Raw genomic sequence first — 9588 nt, forward strand, 5'->3', positions numbered from 1 at the left:
CTCGTATTTTGGACATATTGTCAGGAGGGACCAGTTGCTGAAGAAGGAAATCATATTTGGTAAGGTGGAGGGTCAGAGAAAAAGAGGAAGACCCCCACCGACATGGATTGGCAAAATGGCAGCATCAATAGGGTTAAGCGTGTCAACAATTGTAGGTTGGCCCAGGACCAGGCAGAGTTTTGTGCTGTTGTGCATAGGGTCGCTCGCTATGAGTCAGTACCAATTTGATGGCACCTAATAACAACAACAACAGCAAATATAACCAAACATAACTTCCCAAGCCTTTAACCTTCTTTTACATCACAATAGTCATTTCCACAGGGGGAAAAAAAACAACAAAAAACTAGGCTTTTCCTAAAATTACTTGTTTTTCTACTCACTATTTAAATCCAAACATGTTTTCTTGGTCCCTACTGAGATCAATGATGCAGTATTCCTTGAATAATTTATCATAGTATTTCTTTGCAAGTTTCTTCTCCTAAGCCATGTCCATTTTATCCTCCTCATTCCATAGAAGTTTATTTTTTTTTCTCGTACAGCATCCAAGTCTCCTTTGTCATTCCCCCCTGCCCCAAAGACCTGAAGTCTTTTTGCCACCATATTATAAAACGCAACCATTTATAAACTTCTTTTGCTTTTGATAAGCATCCACAGCTCTGAGATGAAACTTTGATTTCTTGCTTCTTCCCTATCTAGCAATTCAACTGCAACTTGTTTATGTGCCATCTTTCCATGTTTCGCTTTCAGAAATGCCTTTTTGAGCAGTAAGTCATCTTCATTTGTCCTCCCCTCCCACTTCTTTTGGCTGGATTCTCCTCATCACTAATCAGAGTCAAAGCTTCCCTGACCATGCATTTCAGACTAGCAATCAAGGGCAGAGAACAAATTGAGAAGGGAGATGCTGGCTGTCTTCAAAATCCCTCCCCTTTCTCCCTGCTATACCAGGCTCTTCCCCTATATCCCTGTTTCCTGTTTGTACCCTGCAACTCCCCTGACATCCAGTTGTAAGGATTTGTTATGGCAACCCTAGGAGATGTAGGGATTGAATCGTGTCTCAAGTTGGGTTCTCTAGAGGAACAAAATCCAGTGAGCTCATACAGTTGGGGAGGTTTGTTGTTAGATGTCATCGAATCGTTTCACAACCATAGAGACCCTATGTACTGAAATACCACCCTCTCCTGTGCCATTCTCACAGTTGCAATGATGCGTGAGCCATTGCTGCTGCCACTGCGTCAATCCATCTTATTTGGGGGGGTCTCCCTCTTTTTTCTGTCCCTCTACTTTACCAAGCATTATGTCCTTCTCCAGGGACTGGTCCCTCCTTATAATATGTCTGAAGTATGAGAGATGAAATCTGGTCATCTTGGCCTCTAAGGAGCATTCTTGTTGTACTTCTTTCAACACAGATTTGTTCTTCTAGCAGTCCATGGTACTTTCAATATTTTTCTCCAACACCATAACTCAAATGCATCAATTCTTCTATGAACTTCCTTATTCATTGTTCAACTTTCACATGCATATGAGGCTATTGAAATTAACATGGCTTCGGTCAGGTGCTTCTTAGTCCTCCAACCGACAATTTTGCTCTTGAACACTTTAAAGAGGGCTTATTCAGCAGTTTCCTAATGCAGTATGCCATTTGATTTCTTGACCGCTGCTATAATGGTGGATCCAACCAAAAGGAAGTCTTTGTTTTTTTTAAGTTTTTATTGTGAATTGAGTGATAGTTCACATGGGAGAACATCAGTTTTACATTCATCATTTCATTGCAATGATCACAATCCCCTTCATGCATCATCATTCAATAGTATTTGCTTCTATTCCCTCTGTTGTTTTTTTTGTTTGGTTTTGTTTTTTGGGGGATGGGATATATTATAATTTAAACGACCAAAGGTCGCATTCTGCAAGCCTGCCTCCTGGCTGCCAGCACTCAGTCTTTCTCCAAAAGGAAGTTTTTGACAACTTCAATCTTTTTGGGAGGTGGACAATTCCCAAATTCATGAGTTAGGCATCATGCTGGAGGATTCTCTGGACTCAAGTAGTTGCAGGGACTGACAATCACTAACTCTGTAGTTCAGTCAAAGTTCTATTGGGTCTTGAGGTTGTGAGAGCTGGTGATTCTCAAAATCTGCTTGCTGCTCGTACGTATCACAAGATGATGACAAGCCAAATGCAGGATCCAGAGCAGAGTAAGCTTTTCTGGAACATCCATTTAAATACTGAAGGCAAGTCACATCCCGAAGGAAATTTTCCTTTCAACTGAGTGGTTAGTCATATGCAATTTTACTACATTATATTTTGTTGTTAAGCACTGTCGAGTTGTTTACAACACATAATGACCTTTTGTACAGCAGAACAAAACACTACCCAATCCTACACTATCCTCACAATGGTTGTTATGTTTGAGCCCATTGTTGCAACCATTGTATCAATCCATCTCCTTGAAGGTCTTCTTCTTTTTTTGCTGACCCTCTGCTTTACCAAGCACAATGTCCTTTTCCAAGCATTGGTCCTTCCTGATAGCGTGTTCAAAGTATATGAGACAAAGCCTCACTTCAGGCTTCTAAATAGCATTCTGACTGTATTTCTTAAAGACAAATATGTGCCCATGGCACTTTCAATATTCTTTGCTAACACCATAATTCAGATGCATGGATTCTTCTTTGATATTCCTCATTCATTGTTCAGCTTTCATACGCATAAGAGGAGACTAAAATGAGCATGGTTTGTGTTGTTGTTGTCAAGTGCCATTGAATTGGTTCCAACTCAAGGAGCAGCTGGTGAGCTTGAACCGCTGACCTTACAGATCAAACCAACTTTGCAGTTCATGCATTAACCCACAGCACCACACCAGGACTCCATGGTTTGGGTTGTTCTTGCTGTTTTTAAGCGTCATTGAGTTGTTTCTGACTCATAACGACCCTATGTAGAGTTTCCTAGGAGCTTCTAGTGAGCTTGAACCACTGACCTTGCAGTTCAAACTGACTATACAGTCCAGCGCATTAACTCACAGTATCAAACATTGTTTGGGTTAGGCAAACAGTATTTCTCAAAGTTACATCTTTGCTGTTTAACACTTTAAAGAGATTTTTTGCAACAGATTTGCCCAGTGCAATATCTGTTTTGATTTCACAACTACTGCTTCCAAGAGTATCGATTGTGGATCCAAGTAAAATGAAATTCTTGACAGCTTCAATCTTTTCTTCATTTATCATGGTATTATTTATTGGTCCAGTTGTGAGAATTTCAGTTTTCTTTACATTGAGTTGTAATCCATATTGAAAACTATTCTTTCATCTTCATGAGTAAGTGCTTTAAATCCTCTTGAGTTTAAGCAAACAAACTTGTATCATCTGCATATCACAGGTTGTTTAATGAGCCTGCCTCTAATCCTAATGCAAGGTTCTTCTTCAAATAGTTCAGTTTTTCAGCATACAGACTGAATGTTGTTGTTGTTAAGTACTGTTGAGTCTGTTTCAACCCATAGCGACCCTGTATAGGGTTTCCGAGGAGTGGTTGGTGATCTTGAACTGCCAACATTGTGGGTCAAACCAATTTTGCAATCCAGCACATTAATCCATAGCGCCACATCAGGACTGAATAACTATGGTGAAAAGATATAAAGCTACATACACATTTCCCGATTTTAAACCATTCACTATACCCTTGTTCTGTTCAAATGACTGCCTCTTGGTCTCTGTACAGGTTCCACATGAGCACAATTAAGTGTTCTGGAGTACCCATTCTTCACAATGTTATCCATAGTTTGTTGTGATCCGTATAGTCAAATGATTTTCCATCATCAATAAAACTCAAGTAAACATTTTTCTGGTAGTCTCTGCTTTCAACCAAGATCCATCTGATATCATTAAAGATATCACTCATTCCATGTTCTCTTCTGAATCCAGCCTGAATACCTGCCACATCACTATTGATATACAGCTGTAACCATTTAAAAAGTATCTTCCACAAAATTTTACTTGCTCAGTCCTGTGCAAACCTCACAATTGTTGCTACACTGTGCCAATCCATTTCATTGGGAGTCTTCCTCTTTTTCTCCAACCTTCCACTTTACTAAGCATGATGTCCTTCTTCAGTGACCGGTCCCTAAGGAATATATGCCCAAAGTATGAGTGAGAGACAAAGTCTGGTCATTATGGCTTAAAAGGAGAATTCTGACTACTTCTTCCAACACAGATTTTTTTGTTCTTTTGGCAGTCCATGGTACTTTTAATATTTTTCTTCAACACTCAAATACATCGATTATTTTGTGGTCTTCATTATTCAATGTCTAACTTTCAAATGCACATGAGGTTATTGAAAATGCTATGGCTTGGATCAGGTGCACTATTTCTCAAACTGACATCTTTGTTCTTGAACAATTTAAAGAAGTCTTGTGTTGCAGATTTGCTTAATGCAATGCATCGCTTGATTTCTTGACTGCTACTTTCATGAGTGTTGATGGTTAATGTAAGCACAATGAAGTCTTTTGACTTCTCTATTTATCTTGATGTTATTTATTGGTCCATTGGTGAGGATTTTTGTTTTCTTTATTTTGACGTACAACCCATACCAAAGGCTGTGGTTTTTGATCTTCATCAGGAAGTATTTTAAGTCCTCTTTAATTTTCAGCAAGCAAGGTTGTATCATCTGCATATCGCAGGTTATTAATGAGTCTTCCTCCAACCCTGATGCCATATTTACTGTCATATAATCCAGTTTCTCAATTATTTACTCAACATACAGATTGAATAAGTGTGGTGAAAGAATACAACTGGCATGCACTTTTCCTAATTTTAAACAATTCAATATTCCCTTGTTCTGTTCAAACAACTGCCTCTTGGTCTATGCACAGGTTCCTTATGTTCACAATAAAGTGTTTTGAATACTTATTCCCTGCAATGCTGTCCATAGTTTGTCATGATTCACTCAATCGAAAATCTTTGCACAGGTAAACATCTTTCTGGTATTCTCTACTTTCAACCAAGATCCTTCTAATGTCAGCAATGATGTCCCATGTTCCATGTCCTCATCTGATTCTGACTTGAACTTCTGACAGTTATCTGTCAATGTACAGTTGCAGCCATTTTTAAATTATCTTTACCAAATTTTATTTGCATGTGTTACTAATGATACTGTTTGAGGATTTCTGCATTCTGTTGGGTCACCTTTCTTTGGAATGGTCGCAAATATGTATCCCTTCCAATCAGTTGGCCAGGTCTACCAAAATTTTTGGTATAAATGGGTGAGTGCTTCCAATGCCGCATCAGTTTGTTGAAAGATTTCAATTTGTATTCCATCTATTCCTGGATCCTTGTCTTTTGCCAATGCCTTTAATACACATTGGGCTTCTTTAAGTATCATAGGCTATTGATATATGATTCTTATTGAAATGGTTGAACACTGATCATTTCTTGTTGAAATAGTGACTCTGTGTATTCCTTCTATCTTCTTTTTATGCTTCCTGTATCATTCAATATTTTGTTCATAGAATCCTTCAGTATTTTAAGTCAAGCCTTGATTTTTTTTTTTTTTTTTCCCTTCAGTTTCCTCAGCTTGAGAAATGTTAAGTGTGTTCTTCCCTTTTGGTTTTCTAACTCCATGTCTTTGCACATTTTGTTATAATATTTGACTTTGTCTTCTCAAGTTGCCCTTTGAAATTTTCTGTTCATCTCTTTTACCTCCTTATTTCTTCCATTTGCTTTAGTGTCTCTACACTGGAAAGCAAATTTCAGAGTCTTTTGTGACAACCATTTTTGACTCTTCATTTTTTTCTTGTCTTCTTATTGACCTTTTGTTTTCATCTATATAATGTTCTGGATGTCAACCCACAACTCTTCTTGTCTCTAGTGTGTAATGCATGAAAGCTGTTCTTCAGATGACCTCTAGTTTCAGGTGGGATATGTCTGAGATCATAATTTGGCTTTTAAAACAAACAAACAAAAAAATATTTTAATTTTCATCAGCTTCATTCTGAACTTGGAAATGAGCAATCAGTGGTCTGTCCCACAGTCGGTCCTAGGCCTTATTTTGACAGATGATATGAAGCTTTTCCACTGTGTCTTTCAACACATGTAGTCAATTTAATTTCTGTGTATTCCATCTGGTAAGATTCATGTGTATAGTCATCTTTTGTTATTTCAAAAAGGTATTTTCAATGAACAAGTCATTGATTTTTCAAAATGCTATCATGTGATCTCCAACATCATTTCTATCACCAAGGACATATTTTCCAATGACTGATCTTCCTCTTTTTTTCCAATATTTCCATTCCAATCACAAATAATTATTAATACTTCTTGATTGCATGTTTGATCAATTTCAGATTGAAAAAGCTTGTATAATTCTTCAATTTCATCATCATTGGCTTTAGTGATGGGCACATAAATTTGAATAATAGTGGTATTAACTGGCCTTCCTTGTAGGCATTTTGATATTATCCTATCACAGACAGCATTGTACTTCTAGACAGATCCTGAAATGTTCTTTTTGATGATTACAGGATGTCATTCCTCTTCAAGTTGTCATTCCCAGCCTAGTAAATCATGCTATTGTCAGATTCAAAATTGCTGATGTTTATGTGTTCCATTTCATCTTTGACACTTTCCAATTTTCCTAGATTCATACTTTGTACATTCCATATTCTGATCATTAATGGATGTTTACAGCTGTTTCTCTTCATTTTGAGTTATGCCCCAGCAGCAAATGAAAGTTTTGCAGTTTATTCCAGTTGCATAAACCCTGTCAACTCTACTTTGAGGAGGCAGCTCTTCCCCTTTCGCAGTTGTATTTTGAGTGCCTCTTCCATCCTGAGGGTCTCATCTTTTAGCACTGAATCTGTCAATATTTTGGTGCTCATCATCGTGTTTCAATATTCAATATCCTGGTGCTATGTGGCAGTGTTCCACTGTTTTCAATGACTAAGTATTCAGAAACAGTCCATTTCTCTTTCTTCCTCATCTGTTTATTCTGGAAGGTCAAATGAAACCTGTCCACTATGATGACCCTGCTGGTATTTAAAATGCTGGTTGTAGCTTTCAGAATCACAGCAATATGCAAACCATCACAGTATGACCAACAGAAAGACGAGTGGTGGAAAACTGAGAGTAGTCACCAGATACTAGGTATCTTTGTGAGGGCTGCCATAAAAAGTACCACAGGTAGGGGGCTTTCAAGAGCAGACATTTATTCCTGACAGTTCTGGAAGCTGAAAGCCAAGGTCCAGTATCTGTATTGTCAATTCTTTCCTTGTTGGCATCCCGGTTGCTCCTGGATTCCTTGGCATCCTTTAGCTTATAGAGGATCTTCATGAGACAGCTATCATTATCTGTGTGATTCTGTGTCTAGAAAATCCCAACTTCCAAATAGGATCACATGCACAGGAAGAGGAATTAAGATGTTAATGCATATTTTTTTAAGGGACACACTTCAATCCATAACACTTAGAGAGAGGCTTTTCTATGGAATCAACAGAGTTGAACCCCTGATGTGGACTCAGAGTCTTTGGATCAGTGAAAAACTAAATGTCTGTTCAATAAAGTCATCCACCTGTGTCGTTTCTGTTACTGCAGCACTGGGTAGCTAGGACAGAGACTCAGTTGTCATGGAGACACTCTGATTCAGGGTGTCTCTCTGTGTGTGTGAGAGAGACAGAGAGAGAGTATAAGTGTACTCCAGAGGGATTTCATGGCTGTGCCTTTCTTCTGAGGTAGCTTTGAGTAGATTCAATCTGCCAGTCTTTTTGTTAACTGTCAAGTACTTAGCCATTTGTGCCATCCAGGGATTTCTACAGTTGACTGCACAGGGTGCATCTTCACTGAAGCCCCACGAGGCTCAGAAAACATCCATCACTTGCCCAAAGTTCCTTGGTCAAAGCAGGACCAGCCTACTGCGATGTTGGAGAGGATGAGATAGCAGGTCTGGGAATGGTGGTAGCACAGGCCACTGCCCCCACCAAGGGTGATGACCGCTTCTGCAACATTTGACACAGATAATTAGAAACCCCAGGAAACCAGTTGGGAAATGCTTACACAGGGCCTTGAATGGGGAAAAACAATGCAAAAGCAAAATGGATTCTACCCAAGATCTCAGCTCTGCAAAAACAGCAAAATAAGCATAGTTGTGCCCCAGGGTACTGGATTTGTCAGGGATTTTCTTCACCTACTTCCCAAGATTTCTCTGGTGTGCTATTCTGTTTTTAAATAGGCAAAACTTACATAGAGCCCAATACTCCTGCCCTAAAAGCAACAAAACCCTAAAAGCTAAGGCTAGGAAGCCCTCAGCAAGTACACACCCCTTTCCACTTGGTGTGTTGATTCCCCTACTAAAACCTCACTGCTTTTTCCCTTGACTTGTGCCACCTGGCTCCAGGCTCACTGAACTAGCTAGTCTTTTTTTTAAAAGAAAAGACTAAAGGAGGGATCCTCATCTTCTGAGTTAATTTCAAAGCTTCCTATCACAGGCCAGGACCTTGAGTGAGGGCTGGGGGCACTTAAAGGAGTGAAGGGGGCAGAAAAATTTCAGAGTAGGGTTAAGGGAAGAAGGAATCACCTCAGATCTCTTCCATCAAGGTTATGCATATGCACAATAAACTGTATTATTACAGAGTGTCTAGTGATTATTAATTAGTTATTCCTTGACTAACCAGGGTTTCTCTGCAGGGCTTTCAGGAGCCCTGCGGCAGAGGCCTGAGCCATTTCATACGGGGGCAGATGAACCTTTTTAATCAGAGGCCCTAACTAAGGTCTCCCGTAAAGATTTACAGCCTCAGAAACCCTGCACAGGTCGCTATGGATCGGAACCGACTCGACGGCACTTAACAACAACAACAACTAAGGTCTGGAAGGTCTCCAAGGCCATGCTGATTGTTTTCAGAGGACACAAAGCTGCATTCATTTATCCTTTCATACATTCTTCCTTTGCCAACTCTATACTGAGTTCCTGCTGTGGGTCAGATACAGTTTTAACCCTTGGGGTCAAATGGTAGACCAGAGCTCACAGGTTAATTACAAATAGTACAAAGTATACGGAGACTTATACAAGCATACGTGTTGTTGTTTTTGTTGTACGTTGCTGAGTCAGTTCCGACTCATATCAGTCCTGTATGTGTTTTCTGAGAGAGGCTGGTTTCGAACTGTGGTTCTTGAGATTACCAGTCTAGAGCTTATCCTACAGCACAAATCATATCCACAACTATCTTTCAGTTTGCCAAACTGTGGTGGCTTGTGTGTGACTGATGCTGTAAGCTATGTCACCAGTATTTCAAATTCCAGCAGGGTCACCCATGGTAGACAGTTTTCAGTGAAGTTCCCAGACTAAGACAGAATCAGAAGAAAGACCTGGTGATTTCCTTTGAAAATCAACCAATGAAAACACTATGGACCAAAGAATATGGTCTGAGACTTCAACTTGCTTAGTTTGGATGAATCATCATGAAGAACCAATGACTAAAGAACATCATGTTTGGTAAAGTGAAGAAGGGCCATCAAAGGTGAGGGAAACCCTCAAAGACATGGATTGACACATTGGTCTCAATAATGGACCGAAACACAGCAAGGGTCATAAAGTAAGTGCAGGGCATGGTAGCAT

At 39.4% G+C, this 9588-nt stretch overlaps 1 pseudogene; it reads right to left on the reverse strand.

Annotated features, from left to right (window-relative positions):
* Window positions 1-343: 343 nt before the first annotated feature.
* On the reverse strand, window positions 344-8696 carry LOC102832514 (annotated as a pseudogene).
* Between the last annotated feature and the right edge of the window lie 892 nt (window positions 8697-9588).

This window comes from Chrysochloris asiatica, unplaced genomic scaffold, assembly GCF_000296735.1.
Source record: "Chrysochloris asiatica unplaced genomic scaffold, ChrAsi1.0 scaffold00071, whole genome shotgun sequence".
Classification (NCBI taxonomy): Eukaryota; Metazoa; Chordata; class Mammalia; order Afrosoricida; family Chrysochloridae; genus Chrysochloris; species Chrysochloris asiatica.